Source organism: Diachasmimorpha longicaudata, chromosome 14, assembly GCF_034640455.1.
Source record: "Diachasmimorpha longicaudata isolate KC_UGA_2023 chromosome 14, iyDiaLong2, whole genome shotgun sequence".
Classification (NCBI taxonomy): Eukaryota; Metazoa; Arthropoda; class Insecta; order Hymenoptera; family Braconidae; genus Diachasmimorpha; species Diachasmimorpha longicaudata.
Genome location: NC_087238.1, coordinates 3,432,490 through 3,452,231, shown reverse-complemented (window position 1 = coordinate 3,452,231; position 19,742 = coordinate 3,432,490). Strand labels below are relative to the sequence as shown.

General features: G+C 36.6%; 1 long non-coding RNA gene across 1 annotated transcript; it reads right to left on the bottom strand.

Annotated features, from left to right (window-relative positions):
- Window positions 1-1,239: 1,239 nt before the first annotated feature.
- On the bottom strand, window positions 1,240-8,782 carry LOC135169021 (uncharacterized). Its single transcript, XR_010300140.1, has 4 exons — window positions 8,507-8,782; window positions 7,151-7,488; window positions 6,629-7,037; window positions 1,240-1,510 (listed from the first exon to the last, which is right to left on the bottom strand). It is a non-coding gene; the product is annotated as an uncharacterized LOC135169021 (long non-coding RNA).
- Window positions 8,783-19,742: the final 10,960 nt, after the last annotated feature.

The window sequence follows — 19,742 nt, the reverse complement described above, 5'->3', positions numbered from 1 at the left end:
GCAAAAGCGCTGCGTGGTCTCCTCGGCATCGGAAAAGTCCAGATCTGCCAGGACGCTGAAGGACTGTCGCTACGATCCCACCATTTTTTGCAAAGTACCAACATCGCACTCATGGAGAACCTCGTCGAGGTAGTTCACACCATACGTCCAGATATGTAGGACCTCATATCAGTGAAACTACTCTTCAGTGGTTCATCTCCCAAATCCACAAAAAATGTGTTGTTATTGTCCAAAGAATTGTTAATCGTTTGGTTTTTATAATTATATTTCATTATATTATATTGACCTCCCCCACTCGTGTTCTCAGCTCAGGATGCGAGGATAAATAAACACTTCAGTCACAATAATAGTAGTTACGTGGAAAAGTAATTCAGCCGATGAATGAGACAAAACAAATGCTGGTATGCAATTGCGAGGTACAGCATAGTCTAAGTGTCGGATTTTTTCACGAAATAAATAGAGAACAAAAATCAATCTTATCCTCTCACGAGTGTTTATATTTAAATTGAAAAACATTTTTATGAATTGGAATTCTGAGAAGTGGGAGGTATGATGTTTAGGTTTGATTTTAAGTATGTAGACAAAGTGGAATGAATAGGACTCTTTGAGAGCACGTGACTAAAAGCTCCAGGGTGTTGCTTCCCTTTGTAAATCTAGTTAGTTCCTCTAAGGAATCGGTACACAGCGAATGTCTTCCGAGCACAATTATTTGATTTAAATAATAAAAAAGAAAGAAAATAATTTAAATTACTTATAGAATTATTATTTCTAATAACCCATTTTCAATACTAAGGTGTCATATTAATGATACCTACGAGGCAACTTTTATATAAATATATTTATATTGACCTCCGAATGTTCCATAATGGAACACTAAATTCAGTATATTTCCAAGATCTTTTGTAGAGATTGAGACTCTTGCAGTAGAGGGTCACTTTGAATGGTTTGGCCGCCATGAGGCACCAGAGACACTGACGAAATACACGAAGTACAATTATATTTCAAATGCATTCACGACAGTCGTGAATATCCCGCTTGATGTGGATTGAAATTTCCAAATCTGCTTCGTTTCCTCGCTCCCTGGGTTCTACATCTCCATTAAAGAATAGAACTAAAGATGCTCCATGTCCGCCAGGGGCTCGCCACCGCTGGACTAGGCGCCGTCAATGGGGAGATCGCAAAATGGCCGAAAGGCTCATTGCACTTCCTCACTTTGTAAGGAACGCTAAATCTCTAAAACCCTAAAGCCTCGTATTATCATTACGGATATTAATTATTTTTAAATAAAGTTTGTTTTTGATTGAGGCCGTAGAAATGAGTGTAACGTCCCTGCTGCCATTATCCCCTCCGTAAGAATCTGACGAACGGTGTTGTCGACTCCCATGGCAGCCCCCAGCAGTGTGTGCGTGGTCCGTCGACTTCGACGCGACTCTGACAACGTTGCGCTCGAGAATGTCTGGGCGGCGCAGCGCTTACAGCGACCGACAGAGTTTGGCGCAGACGTACAACCCTGGGGAATGAATAATGATATTGATCGACAGTTGGATCTTCCAATTAATTAGTATACGAGTTAAAAATTAATTTTCCGTTGGATTGACTGAGTCTTTCTATTTCTCTTACGATTTGCATTTCCTTTATTCTCGTGTTTCCACTTGAGATCAGAACATTTTTACGAGTAAAAATTCGAAGAAATTTGGGCTACGATATGGGCTCTGTTTTCTTGGGTCTAAACACAGCCTAGAGTGCGCCTAGAGAGGGTTCAGGGTCTTGTACCCCTTCTGTCATTTTAGTTAGATCCTCGAAGAAAATGCAAATACTTACTGTTGTGTGTTAAACACGCGAAATAGATTTTTTATTTGGTATTTTTCATTCCCGTTTTCTTTAGTACAATTTAAATTTCTACCTTGAGCAATTCCTCAATAAATCCATAAAAAACTAAAAATTTTCAGGTGCATTCCCTAGAGTCTAATAAAAGTATAGAATTCTTTCGAATGTTTTCGGAATATTGTTCATTTTATCTTTCAGTACTTTTTTCTTTAAGAATTTTGTTAAAATTTCATCGTTTTGTTAAAATAACTCTCAATTTCCCGCACCTGTAAGGAATCGTTCTAATTCCTTTATTGACGGTAATCTCTGCGAGTGGAATTACTTTATAGATTCTTTTCTCCAAATATTATATTGTCCACAGCAATAATCATTTTTTGGCTTTTTCTCGACCCTGAAACATTTCAAGTTCATTTTCCCACTTCTATAATTTTTCATCGTCAGTATTCTCGTGATCATCATTATGGGAACATCTCGACGGATCCTTCCCTTCTTTCGATATCAGTGTTATACTTCACCCTTATTTTTGTAAAATATATGTGAAATTGTGAATTAAACGTCTTGTGTATCATTCGGGTGAACCCTCATTCTCCTCGAAAGAACATTAAAACAACTACTCAAGGAAAACCTCGGCGTGTATTACACATTCGAAATATCATCCTGTGGAAAACAGATTCCAAGAATTTACAACTCTAAGAAATTCAAAATTGGATGTGGTACACAAACAAATATAAAACACTTATTCACAAGTTTCAATCATTGAAAATTGTTCTATTTCTAATGAGTAATTTTTTCGTTCCTTGCAGTACGTAAAAGCACTACTTCATCATCATCATTCGTTCCCTGATGGATGAACGAACACTTTGGAATATGTTGTACCGGAGTGCTAGGAGGGGCGCCTGTAATGGGAAAGCCATGCACGCTCTGTGGGCCCCGTCGGCTTGCCACCCGCATAAAATTAACCCGTACGTTCGTTCGTTTTAATTAACGAAACACCGCGGGAGTTATCGCAAGCATCCGTCCAATCTTTCTGTCTCTCTCATCCACTTGCTACTGGACCATTTAGGGGTGGTGTAGGGGGGGAAAGGGGTAGGGGGCACGATCAGTCGTATATCGTGGCGATCGCGAGAGGATACGTGACAATTATTGCACGTCGATTATTTACGATATTCGTATCACCCGACACACATTAACTGATCTCTCCATCTCTATTCCCATCAGTTCTGCGTTCTAAATTCCACGCGAGCTTTTCGAGCGCATTATTTTTGTGGTTGTGTCGTCATAAATGTTTTTTCTACTGTTATCCAGTGAAAGGATTCACTGAATGGCATCGCTAGTCGATCCTCTGATGAAGCAACACATCGTGAAACCGCAGAAAGAAATAAAATTTTCACATTAAGAATTCTTTCTTTAATGGGAGAGATTTATTTTTTGCAGTGGGTCAACGTGAATGGGAGGGAATAGCTGAAGGAGTGGCAGAGAAATCGATGAAATAGATTGTCGGGAATTGAATATTTTTTATTTATTGAAATATTGGAAAATTTATCGGTTTCGGTAACGAAGTGCTAAATCTCGATAAATCGAGTTATCTCAGTCGAATTTTTGAGGGATATCTGCGAATCTAAGGGAGATAGCGAAATTTTTGTGATTACGTTGTTCGAGGATTGAGGAAATTTAGGGTGGATGTGGGGTGGGAAAATTAGGGAAGGGTTGATTAGGACTTGCTCGTGGGAAATATTTAATGGGACTGGACACTGGTTGTCTTCTTTATTTTAAAACTTTATTGGAGGGCACGTGACACCAAAGTTGAATAACTGATTAACTGATTAACTATAACTGATTTACTTCACTATATGGTTAAACTTCTAATTACTGTTGGGTTACTTAACGTCGAGCTGAGACACTTGAATTAATTGATGATAGAATATCTCCTGATATTCTATCATCAATTAATTATTATATCTAATTATTATTAATTAGATATAAATTTCAGCACATCCGCGTATCCGCTACGATGTGCTGAAATTTAGGTGATGTACTTGGATTAAGAATAAAGATTTTCTATTGATTGACTTGACATTATCGCATCCTGAAACTGACGAAAACTGACAAAGACTGACTCATTTGTGCTTCCGGGGTCAACTCGTTGATCTACTGACCCGACGTGTCACTCGGGAATTTTCGGCATTGGTCGCCTGTCATCCTTTACCGACTACCGTTATTAATTCATGTTTCAAACGTGTCTTCGTTGAAGGAATTAATTCGCTCCATAAAAAATGTTATGATGAAAAATTTTGTATTTTCGTTGGATTCTGAGATATTTATGATGTACTGAACTGCTGTCGAAATCGACTTAACTCGTTTTATTATTTTAGTGTTGATTTACTCAATATTTTATGGTAAATAATTAAATAAATATTGTTAAATATGACGTATCTATGGAAGTCTATCCAGAAGACTTTAGGGAGAAATTAAACATTGTTCGCCCACCACAAAAAATGCAATATCCACTCAAGATATTAATGTTGCGGTGAGCCCGCAGCGGTTATTGTGAAGTCTTTTTCAAATTGTGGTGACGTAGTATAAGTCACATGGAAGATTTGAAGAAACGCTGTTTAAAGGTAATATTCTTCACGATGAGTGTCATAGGAAGTTTTAGTCGCGTGGCATTGTCGTCCGAGCCCCGGGCGACCGACAGCCACGCGACCAAACATCCCTAGGGGGATCGGTCATGAACGATATTCTTCCTAGGGATTTTCACGTTTCCGAGTTCGAGGAAGGGCCAATGCCAATCTCTGGGCGAGAAAAAGTGAAGATCAGTACGAAAAAAATCCAATTGCTCAGTGAATTGTTGCCGCTAGTCATCTCTCCATAAATAACGATTTTTTCCGGTCTATCCCGGTGGTGGACGTTATCGTAATGATCAATTTTGTTTCATCGACCCCTAATTGGGAGCGAAACACGCGCAGGAAATTTGGTAGAAAAAAGTGGTAGCGGCAGCAGGGGAAAGGCGCAAAGTGACAGCTAGCGAACAAATTCGGTACCGGCATTTGAAATATTATTGAGAAATAAATTTATTTTTTTTATGAAATGTTAATTGAAAGCCAGGTTAATAAATGAATAGACGTTTAAGTAAGAGCAATTGAATTATACTTTATAATTTGTCTACCAAATGAATATTGTAATTTAAATTTAGAGCTGCAAAAAAATAATAATAGAAAGAAAGACAATAATAATTAACAGAAATCATTGCAAAATATTTCAAAATCAAATGGAAAATATTATTATTGGATTTCAAATGTACAAACGCATTTCACTGGAGAAAAAATATTTGTCTACGAAGTTCTTTGCATTCTCTTCTTATTCTTTATTTTATTCTACGAAAAAAAATGGAAAATAATATCTGACAATAGAAAGGGGGACGAGATCGTGGATTTTGTGACGCAATACACTAGGGCGATTCATGTTTGTGACGGTCTCACCACAAAGGGGCGAAAGCGTGCGCTGAAATGGCCAAAAAACCCGTGGGGTAATATCTAAATGTGCTCGCACTCCCCCCAAAATGACTTATCGTTTTATCTCGATCCAAATTCTCATGGCCCCTATTCTTTGAATATAACCCTGACAATGTCTGGATTCGTGAATTTTCCAAGTAAAGTGCCAACCTTTTCACAGAAAAAAAGTAAAATTTGAAATTTCCTTTTATTCGTTTACGCTTTCGAGTTTTTACGATTTGTTCCCATTCCATTCACCCCTGTAGTGCATTCGTTATGGACCAAGGACCTCACCCTAGGGGTAAAACCTTTGACCAGGTAGTTGTCACTTGTACGAAATTTCCCCAACAATGAAAGCCAGAAATTAGAGACGCCAGAAAAGTCAGTGCTGTGGCCGGGAATCGAAATTGGGGGTCGTCACCACCACCAGTCAAATACTTCACCCCTTTTCATCCAAACAATGTTTATTTTGTTAAAGAAGAATATTACAATTGGACCATTGATGGCGTCAGTTGGGTGTGTTATCATCCTAAAGTGTCAATTTTTTGTTATCTAAATTGTTTAACAAATTTTTTTAATGAGAAATAGGGGTTTGTTTTCCAGCAAATTTTGTGATTTGCACATTAGTGCAGGTGTCAGGGGTTGTTTAAGTCGAAAAATTCCTGTAAAAGGTGTTTCTAGTGCTTATGGTAATATTAAAGAAGGTAAAGACGAAGAATTCTCGCCCTTCTCTGGTTCTGTTTATTAAAACTATTCTAAACCTTTCGGTACTGTTCCAAGATAAACTATAAAATACTGACATAAACCCCAAACAATTATGGACAAAGGATTAATTCTTGTTCACATATATAAAACACTCTAAATAACTGACTCTAAACTCATATCACCACAGAATTGTGGAGAATATTTTGACATTAGCTCGAAAAAGCGACCCATTGTAAACGTCATCAAGAAATACTGCAAACACTCGGGCCTAAACCCAACACGTGGACAACCCAATAGACAAAAGGGTCTCGCCTTTGGGTCAGACCTCTCACCCTGGACGAACCGAGGACTAGTGACACTCTCGAACTCTCGAGTAAACCACATCGGATTATCAACTCAACTACAATTATATCGAGTCTTTCACTAAATCGCATATGTTAAAAACTGAATAACGATCGTGTCGTATAATTAAGGAGTAGGAGATATTTATGTCCTTCAGGATGAAATCGTGATGAGGCTGGAATGTTCGCCGTTGAAAAATTGAACGTGTGAATTATCTCAAATTCCCAAGTACTTTACAACCCCAAAAAAAACAGTCTGGATACCTTTCTCCGGTTGACCTCTCCAGACACTGCGAGGGGGGCAGTGGCACGATGATGACTTTATCCACAGGCCAACCCTGACTCTGCCTCTCCCTCTCGTTCTCCTGCAGTGCTCGACTTTGGTGTACCCCGGCGGGCGTGGGTGTACAGCGGTTGGCGAAGGCGCTCGCGTAGGCGCCATCCAGGCAAGAGCAATGCATGCCAGAGAACTCGGATCTGCCAGGGGTCATCCAGTCACGGAGTTAATTAGGCGGCCGTGCTTCCAAGAGGCTCATGTGGCACGAGCTACCTCTAGATATCAATCGGCCTGCCTTCTAGGTGGACGAGAAGAGCGTAATGTCCACCTCGTTCGCAGCCCCCCAACATCGAAATCTCAATCTCTTCGGCGAAATTCAACGTCGTTGGCAATAATCTTTAATAAAATTAAACGAAAAACAATTAACTTTTGGACTGTATATATTGCAAATAATTATCTCTTGCAATTTAATTTCGAGTCTAGATCGTTATGCAGTTTTTAAGATTTACTTTCTAGTCGAGGACTCGATATAATTTTAGGCAGATTGATAATCCGATGTGGTTTGCTCGAGAGTGTCCCTCGTATTTGGTTCGTCCAGGGTGAGAGGTCTGACCCAAAGACAAGGCCCTTTTGTCTATGGGGTTGTCCACGTGTTGGGATGTTTAGGTCGTGGACAACTGGAGTGCTTTCTACGGTTCCCTGAGAGGTTTCTAACCGGTCGATTCTTCGAGTTGGTGTCAAAAGTACTTTGGGACTAGAGGGAACAGGAATTTGTGTAGCTCGTGCATGTGAGTGCCGTAATTATAATGTGATGATTGAAGAGTCATCGAGGCGACGACATGTGGCGCTGCAATCGGTGGACATAATCATGATTATGGTTCAATAAAAAATTCTTTTCTCGTAGGAACTTGGGTTTAGATATCGGGTTTTATAGGGAGTGTCACAGGGATTTTTACTCGCAATTAAAGATCCACCATAGAGATTTTTACTCATAAATCAAAATCCCTATGATTAGTATTTTTAATAAAAATCCCTAGGGTGCTAGTTATGAATTTCATCATAGTGTAAATAAATTGTGCACTAAATTATTCTAAATCGAAATTTTGTTCTCTGTAATTCTAATTTTCTTCGAATTATTTGATGCCTCAAGAAGGTTAGGCGATGTTTCTGGTGAATTTGAGAGTGAATTTTTGTGGTATCCCTTCTGCTCAGTTGGCAAGAGTGCCCGTCGCGATACTGGGGCTCCTGGGTTCGATCCCCGGGTGGGTTAAGGCGGATTTTTTTCTCTCTAATTCTCATTCTCTTCGAATTTTTTTTTCTACATTTTTTTCTTCTTCATTTTCTTTTTCTAAATATTTAATCATACTGTACTTGAGGTACCAGATATTTTGTCCTGAGTTTGCAATGAATTTGTACGAGTTTTCAAGTTCTTCTGAACATATCGATTTCAACAAAACAAAAATTAAGTTATTAATCGAAATCTTAACATTTTAGTATTTTTGACATTTTCGTTATTATTGGATTTTTCAAACAATTAAGTCCCTGTAATTTTCTTGAAAATGTTGACCTCTCATTATTTAGACTGGCCCATATAATAGAACTTCCTCCTCATTCTCCTTTGCCATTTCTCTCCTAAATTCTCTCTATATCTATTGACATCATATTTATACTCATTTTTTGACACCAAATATTTTCTTCACTCACCAGATTAGTCATCAATAAGCCGACATTCTATCGGAGCTTTGATTTTACCCCATCGGTTCATTCCTCCTCCCCCTCCCCTTATTTGTTATTTCCCAAAAACCTGTTATACCAGCGAGATCATCCCATCACTTCCTCAACCTAAAACACCTTGGAACACTCACTTGCTATTCACCCTTAGTCCTGGCGACCAAACGAGCCCACCCACTCACTAACAATCAGTCGTACAAGAGGCCTTACATGTGCATCCCGTTGACCTTTCACGCATGAGTTTACTTGAATAGCAATACTTTTACTGAAAGGAAGGGACCACTTTCCTGGCACTTCCCAAGCCAATAGCCTGGTCCATTGATTAAATGGAAAGGTGTCGGTAATATTCTCCAACTGTGAAAAAGTACATTTAGAGTCTTCGAGTCATTCTTCTAGTTCATTTATTTACTTCCTTGGAACAGTTTTTCCAACGGAGAGGGGAGAAGGGCTCAGCTGAAAAAAAATCGAAATTTTTGTAACTAAAGTCACCAAATTTTTTTTTAAATCATGAATATCATTGACTTTTTATCTTAATTTTCTTTCATTGAGTAATTTCAGTACATAAAATAATTATTATCCAAGACTTCATAGGTAAATATTCATTAAATAAAACGACAGATAATATTTTTTAATAAATGTCAAATCCTGAAGATAGATATTTAAATTGAGAAATTATTTATTTCCATCAACACTTGAGAAATGTTGCCGTCATCTTGATCCAACTCATCCTCTGAATTGCCCTTGAGTACATTATCAATGTACCAATATCTTTCAGGACTTCTTGAGGTAGCTGATAGTCATGACAACACTTCTTGGCTCGTATCAGACCGTATCGAAGGGTGAGAATTGCATTCGTCGTACTTGTTATCATACGATTACGCAATTTCGATTTTATAATATTCATTTGGCTGAGTACTCGTTCAATCTCTGCATTCGATGCTGTTAAGCTTAATAAGCTCAATGCAAAGTTGACCAGATCCTGATAAGGATTTTGTTCAGATGCATCTTTGTGACTCGCTACTTCACTCCAAAATTCTTCTGAAGTCTTAACGTTGTTCCATGTGACATTGTTCAAGCTCTCCCATTGACATTTCAATTCATGACTTTTGGTTTTTTATTTTTTTTTCGTTCTGGTGAATTTAGTCACCAGTTGAAGATTCCAAATCACCAGATTTGGCACCAACAGACAACCGAGGAAATCATGTCACTGAGTGCCTCCCTCGATTCGCCAGATCTGTTGACAAAATCACCAAATTGGCAACACTGCCTTGGAATTGATAATACAGAACAGCTATACTTTTTGTGTTGAGATACGAAGTGGTTTAACTTGACTCTGCTATACTGTCCAATCTCCTCCGAGGCCCAACGATTTCTACTTCAATCTTATCTGCAATTAGTCTATTGCATTAGCAGTACAACCGTCGACAGTCTTTCCTTGTCGACACTATCGTAAAATTAACACAGTATACTTTAAGTCGCTTATAAATTTACGGAGGACATGTGAAATCAATTATTCCTTTACACTTATCCTCGTTTAAATGAAGAGGAGAAAAGTGCTAATTCCGGTGACGAAATGGTAAACTGTGGTAAAGTAAATTGAACAATTGTTCTAATCACTGATACATTTATCTCAAGTGCAAGTGAAAGACATCGCACTTACGCTAAATGAAAAATTCTGTGGGGGAAGTAATATTTATTGATAACTAAAATCTTTAAGTCTCAACAGATTGTTCTCCAGGAGCCTCGAAATGGTACGTTAGTTCTCACAAAAATGGAAAATTAATATTTGAAAGGGGAAAAATCCAGCCGTGTAAACAATGCTTATATGATATGACTAAGGAAACAACCGATAGTGTCAATAAATCATGTAAATTTGCATATTTTAAATAATTGAAAAAATGCTTGGTGTACTCAGGGGTGGGCATTTCTCATTAGATTAATTGACATTGGGGAATTAAACTATTTTATTGGAATTTTTTCCGTGCTATATTTGCAGCAAAACTATCTTTTTGTTATTTATAATAATCGGTGAATGCAAATATGGAGCTTGAGGAGTTATTGTTTAGAGGAATCCTTGAGGTTTTATTCCTGTTATTTATTTTTAACATTGAAAAAAATGAGAAATATTTGATTTAATGATAATTCCTAGTTTAACACTTCATTTATGAAAAAAGTTTATTGTTGAAGAGTAATTTAAATAACATCAGACCATATTTGAAGGTTTAAAGGTTTGAACAGCCGAATGTTAATATTTTTCGTTTCTCTGTTCATTCGAATAAATATTGTTCTCATAGTCAATTAATTTATTTACTTTTATTTATTTTTTTTAATTTATTTTCTCTTCCAGTTTTTCTATCATCAAATTGAATATAAAAATTCAGGAAATTCGTTAGGAAATTCTTCTCAATTTTTATGGCCCTTTCCGTTACCTCGGGAATTCAGTCTATCGAATTGAAAAAATTTTTTGCTTTTTTATTATGAAATTTAAATGATCGTTTAAACGATCTGAGATTTTATTTTATTAATTCATTAATTTTTTTCTTTCGTGAGAAGATCAGGGGGGGGGGTGTCTTCGCCCCGAGGGACCGTGGGCCCTGCCCCCCCCTCTCGCCTCTTTTTTTGACGGGTCTTCATATAAAAAAATATGTGTCTCGTGAAATTACTATATTTCATAATATTACAATCGCAATATCCTCCAGTATAAAAACATTTCAACAGAAAAAATTCTCATTCCAAAAAATTTCAAAAATAACTCGTGCAAAAAATCACAAAAAAATAACAAAGAAACATCGTAATAACCATATTATTATTACTTTTAATTATAGGAATTGTGGATCAGTGAATTGACCACCAATCGGTATTATTTTTGCTTCCGAACGGAGTCTTTCCCTCCATCAATCAAACATATTGAACTTTTCAAAATCGATCATTTACCCTCGGCACCTCGAATTTTCATCAATCCCCCGAAAAATATATTTTCTTCAACTTCCTCTTGCCACTCAACTTCAGAATTTCCCCTAACGATCATTTGATCCCCCGATCTTATCACCTGTTGTCCAGCCCGTCCCTCATCCCCATCAATTCCCCAATAATCCAACCTGAATATTGATTTATCAGACAAAGAAGCTCATCCCTCCAACAATCAAATAAAAAAAAAAATAATCGCGCGGGTAACGAAGTTTCCACAAATAATACCAGCTCGCAGTACACATAAGGACGACGATAACGAGCGAGACGCGATTTAAGGGATGATCCAACCTCCACTTGACTCGAATTCGCTTGAGCGTTAAGGGGGATGATCTGCAGTGTATCGGTACAATACAACACGTGAAAATTCGGTAGTATGTGTAACTCAAATATATATCTCTTGTAAATGGTGAAGTATAGCTTGGAAAGTTGGTGTGAGGGGTTGTGAGAGAAGCAGAGAGTATTCCTCTCAACTTCCACCTTCATTTTAGCATCCCCTCAGCCTCTTTCCCCAAAGCTCGTTGGAAATGGAAGCAATAGGGATCAACTAGTATGCAAATTACATGTAAATATCGCTCACTCTACCGCTTCGAAATATCTCTGTCTTTATTTCAGAAGGGCATCGTCTCTTTCTCGGCCGTTGCACACCACTCACTAAGGGGTTGAATGAGGAGTTGGAGGAGAAGGAGGTGATGTGCCCCGTGCCATCCAAAAGGAGGAACAAATCAAAGCCGTAGGGACAAAAGCGAGTGCAGTAAAAGAGGATCGAAAAGCTTCTCACCCCCAACTGTCTCCGCCTACTATATAGGGTACATCGCGTAGTAACCAACCCCCATTCTCTTTTCTCAACCCAGACGTTTTCTCTCTTCGTACAATTTTTTTTTAACGTTTCCTCGGTTTCTTTTTCCATCCAAACGACCACCCTTTCTTTTTCTCCAACGAATTCTCATCCCCCCCCACCGATCCTCGCCTACCGCCGCACCGGGGGGTGGCATCAGACTTTTATTGCGTGGGTGTATGCTTTTCTCCCCTCCAATCGAAAAAACCACGGAAAAGTGTCTACTCCTTTGGGTCCTGAGGTCCCTCGTTACAGTCTAGGAGAGCGTTGATTTTATTCCCAAAGTGGATGGGGGGTGGGGTGGGCTCTTATGAGAGGGTTGTCAGGAACTGATAGCAGACCTTACTTAATTGGTCGGATTAGCACCTTTTGAGTGCCGTCAAAGAATCCAATCATTTTAGAACATCTTCGGGGGGCGGGAGAGGGTGGGGGAAAGCTCGGGGACGAATTTTCGGGGGTGGAAATGTGCAGATTTCGGGGAATTATCAGGTATTTAGATTTTTTTTTCCGTGGTCCACGATGATAAGCTTTCAGTGGTGAAGTTTTCGGAGTATTAGCTCGTGGAATTATATATAAAGACTCATGTTTTATTTGGGGAAGAGCACAAGGGGTGGAAACTCAAGGAGATGGGGGGGGAACAACAGAGAAATGAAAGGGAAACGAGTTCGTGAGGGAGAAGACAGAGTTTGGTATCGTCGTAAGACTTCTCCGACTCCACCAGGTATTTTCATCTTACTCCCTGGTACCTCCACACTGGGATTACTTTATAGAGTCCTCGGGAAGTTTAGCGGGCGTTTTCTCCCTTTTGGTTTAAACTCATTCCACTGTCTAGGATCTCTTTCTTCATTATCACCAGCTTTTCTATTCCCTCGAATTTTCGGGGTTTATCGTACGACTAAATTGAGGTCTTGAGAAGTTTGAATGTATGATTGGATCTCGTGGAGATGAAAGGTTGATTTTTTGGAGGAGAGTTCATCGAAGTTGTTATGGGACGAGTGGAAATTTTGAGGGAAAAATTGAAGGAATTCTTTGGGATTTTTGTGGATTGTTTTATTTGTTTTTGACGAAGTTTATGGAAATATTTTAGTGAATGGGTCAATCGACGTCTATTTTTTCTATTAATATTCTAGAGAATTTAATTTAGAGGAATATTTCTTAGGGAATTAATTAGTTATTTATTTTTTTGTTGAGCATTTGAAACTTATTAACAAAGTTTAGCACTTTATTAATGTGGGGACTGTATTGACTTTTTAGATTTTTAGCTCATAATATTCGATTATGGAAGTTGAGATAAATAAACATTTGGAGTATTTTTAAGACTGAGAATTGTTATTAAAAATTATAAAATTCTAGAGAGTCAAGAGGTACTTTACTGAACGAAGACTTACAACGAACTGACTGAAGATTACTGGTGAGGCCCACGTTAAACTCCTCTCCAGAGGGCAATATAATTTCTCCTTCCACCCTTAACCCTCGGAATTTTCTTGTTTGATCAATTGATGCAATTGACGTAATGAGAAAGTCCCTCTGGGACTTCCCCTTTTTTTGTTGTAACATAGAGGAAAGATCCCATAGCAACAAAGAAATAGTAATGAATCTGTTGTTTTTTTTAAATTCTGTCTTGAATTGTTCTCTGAAGTCGGTGAAAGAAATTCTGTTCGCTTCAGGACGATTTGCTTTCGTAGTTATCTTTGCGAGTTTGTCAACCTCCTCGTCGGCAGGAATACCTAGGTGAGAGGGTATCAGAAGAGAATTTCACGCATTGAAACAGTTCTAATTTTGAATTCGTTTGAATTTCTCTCGAAGGGAATTAATTCAGTCGAATTTTTAGGAGTTTTTTGTCGAATTTTGGGGAGATGAACGGAAGGGGATGATATAAATATAGAAAATTTGAGATGTGAAAATTTTCTAGAAAAAATTTTTTGAAGACAATTGTCTATATTGTTGATTCTAATCCAACTCGACCAGTCGTAAACCTTTTTTTTTATTTTGTCACTTCTCAAGGGCGCGGACCTCATCAAAGAAATATTTTCAGAGTTTTTTGAAATGTTCAATAATTAATTCTTCCGGAAATCATATTTCCTGTGGTTTAACTTTGAATTTTAAAATTGATAGAACCCATCTATTATTTTGAATCAACGAAACTGTCAAACAAAATCTATATTCGATAATTTAAAATGTTTAGAACAATTTCTAATGGTTGAAGGATTTTATATAATTTTATTTCGAAGGGAATATTATTAGATAATAAAATTCTGTTTATATAATCAACAATCTAGACAAACAAATGACATTCCCAATTATTTTGGGCTTTTGAAAATGAAATTTTTGGCACTTACGACCCTTTGCTTGCATAGCAATGATATAAGACATCCTTTCAAAATTCTTTTTGTTGTTCTTAGGGATTCTCAACAGTACTACAAACTTTTGACGTTCCCAGGGAGGTCGTCAAACATAGTAATTGAAAATATGTTGAGTCACTGTGGTTCGTGTTGAATTAACGGTGAGTTCGCGAAAATAATAAGGAGCCCTGTTGATTTATCATTGATTACTTTGAAAATATTTAATTCTGTTGTGTGATTTCGATCTGTTTGTTATTAAATCTTTGTTTCACGAAAGTCGCAAAATTTAATACAACTATTTGGAATTATCCAAAGTTCAATTCCTTTTTTTTATATAATTGTTATTTTTATTTGAGTTGAATTTACTTTACTTGAAATAAGTTGTACTTTTGTCAGTATTAAACCGATTTTTAGTTCCAATTCACGTAACGAGATACGTAATTTCGGTTTGACAATTGATTCCGGTGATTTTTGCATAAAATTATAATAAAAAAATTGGAATTGAACAGTTAATTTTTGTATTTTTGGTGGAAAGTCGATAGTTCATTCCGTATTTTTATCTGAACTAACAAAATTCACGGAGCTTTAAGAAACTACTGCCAATATTCCTCATTTTACGAGTTTTTTCACAAATTTCTAATGAACAATTGATAAAATTGACCAAAACAAATTTACTCCTTTCGAGTTTTATTATTATTATTCAATGATTAAGGAAGTTTCATCCTCGCGATATAATGTTTCTACTTTGTTCGTAATATTTTGCCAAAATTTACAAATCTTGACCAAGAATTTAGAAAAAAAAATTAATGTTATTTGTGAATCATTGAATGATGACAAACCCTAAAATTGTTTATTTTTTCATGTCCATCTGATTGATGGTTTTCTAGGAATTTATAGATAATATGAAAAATAAGAAGATATCGACAATAATTGTTGAGGTAAAAGGTACGTCAAGAAACATAGATTACTCAATTTCTTGTAAATTTTACGTGACGAGAACTGTATTTTTTACGATTTGAAACATGTAACCTCGGTAGCCGTGATGAGTCATCGCTACCGTGTGGTGCTGACGATCGACTCGGTAACAATAACAAACCTCTGGTGTATGGGTAAGATCCTTGTCTCGCATGCCAGAGGTCGTGAGTTCGAAGCTCGGTCGAATAAAAAAAGGTACCGTAAATTTTACGGAACAGATTCGTAAATTCAGTAGCGAAGTGGTAAAACGAGATAAGTCACTTCTGACTAGTGACCACCAGTATTGCATGGATATCTTGAAGTTAAGGAAAGATGCGAAAATTTTCGTTACCACCTTTTTTGTGGAGCGAATTGGTCTCTCTGACAAATATAGTTACAAAAATTTCGCTATCTCCCTTAGTTTGGGAGATATTAATCGAAAACTGGACTCAGAGATACCTCAACTTATCGCAGTTTAGCATTTCGTTACCAAATTGTTCTACTCGTGTACTATTTTTCTTTCCGTGGGAAATAAAAAATATGGTATGTGTAGTCCTATTTTTCTTTTGTTTGTTTACTCTAGATGTTACCAAAATACACAGTAGAACCTCTTAAAATTGTATTTTTATCAATTTTAAAATTATTTTGAGTGGTGCCTGTGACCTACTGACAGGCAACAGTCCTAAAATTTGAGTTAAAATTAACCCAAGTTTCCTAATTACGATGCGATCTCATATTCGTATAGTTGTTAGACGAACAATTAATGTGGATATTTAAAAATTATTGTTAATTGAGAGGTGAAATAGATGTTGATGTGTTAGTGTTATACTCAATCACATTTTTAAGAAAACGAACGACTATTCTGAAAAATGTGAGAATTTTTCCTTGAATTTACTTAAAATATCTGAAGACATTTCTCGAATTTTGTAACGATAAATCGAGAATTTTCTAGAATTCCGACAGTCGACGCTGGTTCTTGGGGTCAACAGCGGAAATGACCCCTATTGGTGGCCTGTCTACAACGGAACAATTTTTTTTCTTGCTTTGACAGCGACATCCAGGCATTGAGATCTAGACGATAACCTTCAGGAAAGTCTGAAATATTTCGAAATTATAGGAGTTTACATTTTAAATGTTTATCAAAAATTAATTTACAGATGAAATTGAATAGGTCTTTGTACGATTAGTATGTCTTTTATTCTGGTGTTTCCACTGGAGATTGGAAAACATTTTTATGAGAGAAAATTCTAGGAAGTTGGGTGGTGATGTGTATGCTCTGTTTTCCTGAATGTATACAGAAGTGCATGAGTGGAACCACTGTTGATGAGAGACATCAGGTCCAGGGTGTCGTATCCCTTTAGTCTTTTAGTTAGTTCCTTTAACGAAACGAAGCAAATTTTCCTTTTCCATTTTTTTCCATCCCTCCCACTTTTCCTCCCAAGTTCTCACCGTAATTTATCCTACTCCTCAGTATTAGCCCAACTGCCCCAATAGTCACCTGATCGACGGTCTCCAGTCTAATTGTATTTGTTTATAATAAATTCAATATTTGAGATAAATCGTGAGTGACTCATCCCCTTATCACAAATCAGCTACACAAAAAACACTTCGGCGTATAGCAGAATTGAAAATACTACTCTGTGTAGGTCAGAACTCTGGATCTTACAACTCCAAAGTGTTCAACTCGAACACAGCGTATAATTCATATAATTTCATATAATTTAACCAATTCAATACAACAAAATGTGTTACCTCCAATTATCCCAAACGCTCTCTCAATGTCGAAATCATCTTCAATAGTATCAACTAATTATTATAATTCTTCCATTTAATTAATCATAAAAAAAACTCTGGTTTGGAAACAAAATAAACAGTAGCTGATGTTTATTTTTTAGAATTGCTTCTACATCCTAGCAAAATGAAGACATTGATCCTGAATAATATCGTGAAAGTAGTCGAGATAAATCCCTTCTAAAAATTTAATCAGCTGAGAGTGATTCTGTTATCAATTCTGCAGGGAGCTTGAAGAGTTGATCACACACAATAGGATAGCTGCGGCCTATCTACCACCTTGTGAACAGTACACAACCCTGATGCGCACTCGATGGTGAATAGCTGACGACCGTATCAATTTATCCCAGGAAAGGGATGGAGTACAATGGCCCACGGGGAAGGCTCAGAGGGCACGGATATAATGTGAAGTCTAAAAATCAAAATACATTAATCTCGGGCACGTGGCCCGGCATCGCACACTGCCAACAAAACAGTGTCTCGCTCTGGCTGTTGGCCTTTTCGAAGTACATGACTGATGAACGGAAATGTTTTATAGCGGAAATATGAGTCGCCGAATTCATCGAATGACTTCCATTCAATGGTTATTAAGAAGTCATAAAGGAATGAATTCATCATTTTTATTTGGATAGCCGAGTATTTTGGGGATTGAGCTAATTACATCCGATTTTTTTGGGAAATTTCAGCAAATTGACGAAGTCACACGATGTCATGTTTACAGTTTGTTTCGTCCTTTTATGCAAAAAAAATGTATATGTGTTTTTTTTTTCAAATTGTATTTGTGTTTTTTTTTCAATTGTAATTGTGTTTTTTGTGTAATAATATTCATTATAACATAAAATCAACGGGAAGTGACATTTTCAATTTTAGTTCTTTATTCTTTGGAGTGAAGTTAATTCTATCGCTCGAAAAGGGCGCGGGATAAAATGATTAATCTCGCGCACACAGTTGTTTTTACATTTAGAGAATATTGGATTATGTGGTTTATTATTGAGAACAGATTTAATACACATTATTGGTAGAAAAACGAATCGACGTGGAGAGAGCTGGAGAGGTGATATAAACATAAACAATGACTTCGTAGAGAGAAAGAAATGAGAGTTCGCATGGAGTACAGACGTCACTTCCTGGTGCCAGATTAATAATAAAAGAGAGTAAAGTTCAATTCACTGCGTTTCATATCATTATTTCTTGACCCATTTTCATTAGAGAATATATAGGGTCTTTTAAAATGAGGATTTTGATTATTGATTTTTTGCTGTAGTTGTTATGGCAACTGGAAATTTGGATTTTTTAAATATTTTATAATAAGTGGACGAAACAACCAAAAATCAAAAGGTCTATAATCGAATTAGAAAAAAATACAAGAGTGCGGTCGCACTATTTCCCGAATTGGACAAAAATTTCCCATCCAGACTGTTACATTTATTGAATAAAAACTTCACGAGTGATATATTTGGAGATCGATATCAACTTTCTCGTCAGAAATGTATTACAGACACGCTAAATAATCATAAGAAAGATGAAGCCAGTGATTAACGTAATTATTCGACACAGGAATGGAATTTGTCATTTACACCCGGACATTTAAACAAACTACAAATAATCAATTAAACTTATATTTAATTTGATAATAGTTACATGAATAAAAACATGTATAATGGATTCAAAAAAATACTGCCTACGAAATAAAATAACTTGTTTCCGAATTAAATTACTTATTACTACATAAAATTACTTATTATTAAATTAAGTAACTTGTTACTAAATTAAATGACTTAGTACTAAATTAAATTACTTATTACTAAATTAAATGATTTGTTACTAAGTTAAATTACTTCTTACTAAATTAAATAACTTATTATTTAATTAAAGTACTTGTCTTCGAAGAAGGTTAAATTACTAAATTACTTGTAAGTTAACCTTCTTTTAAAGTACAAAATCTTCCTCATTCCCTCACCGAGTGGCGTGTCATTTGACCCCAACGGACGCTAGGGACCTCTCGTGGAGTATTATCCAACTTCCATTGAGAAATTCGCTAATAGGATGTCAACGGAGGTTCTCTGACATTATAAATTTGTAAATAGAGAACTGTCAATTTAATCTGATCCCCCTCACATTTTTCATATTTTTTCCAATTTTAATTATGTCAATGAAAAGCCAGAGAAAATCATGTAAACACAACCAGCTCATTATATCATCTTCGCTAAATTAATCCTGAGGATCCTCTTGTGGGCATTCCATCGAAGGTCTTAACCACATCTTCTTCGAGTGCAAAAAATTCCCATCACAGGGGAGGGAATTCATGGAAAGGCTGAAGAAATGGGCCCAATTTCCGATCCATATTAACTCCATCCTAACTACTCTCGGCCCAAGAACATTGACAACAATGGCAGCGTACCTAGAAAAATGCAAATTACATATATAATTATAACCTGTATTTAATAAACACTTTATGTAAATATATCAACTAATAAA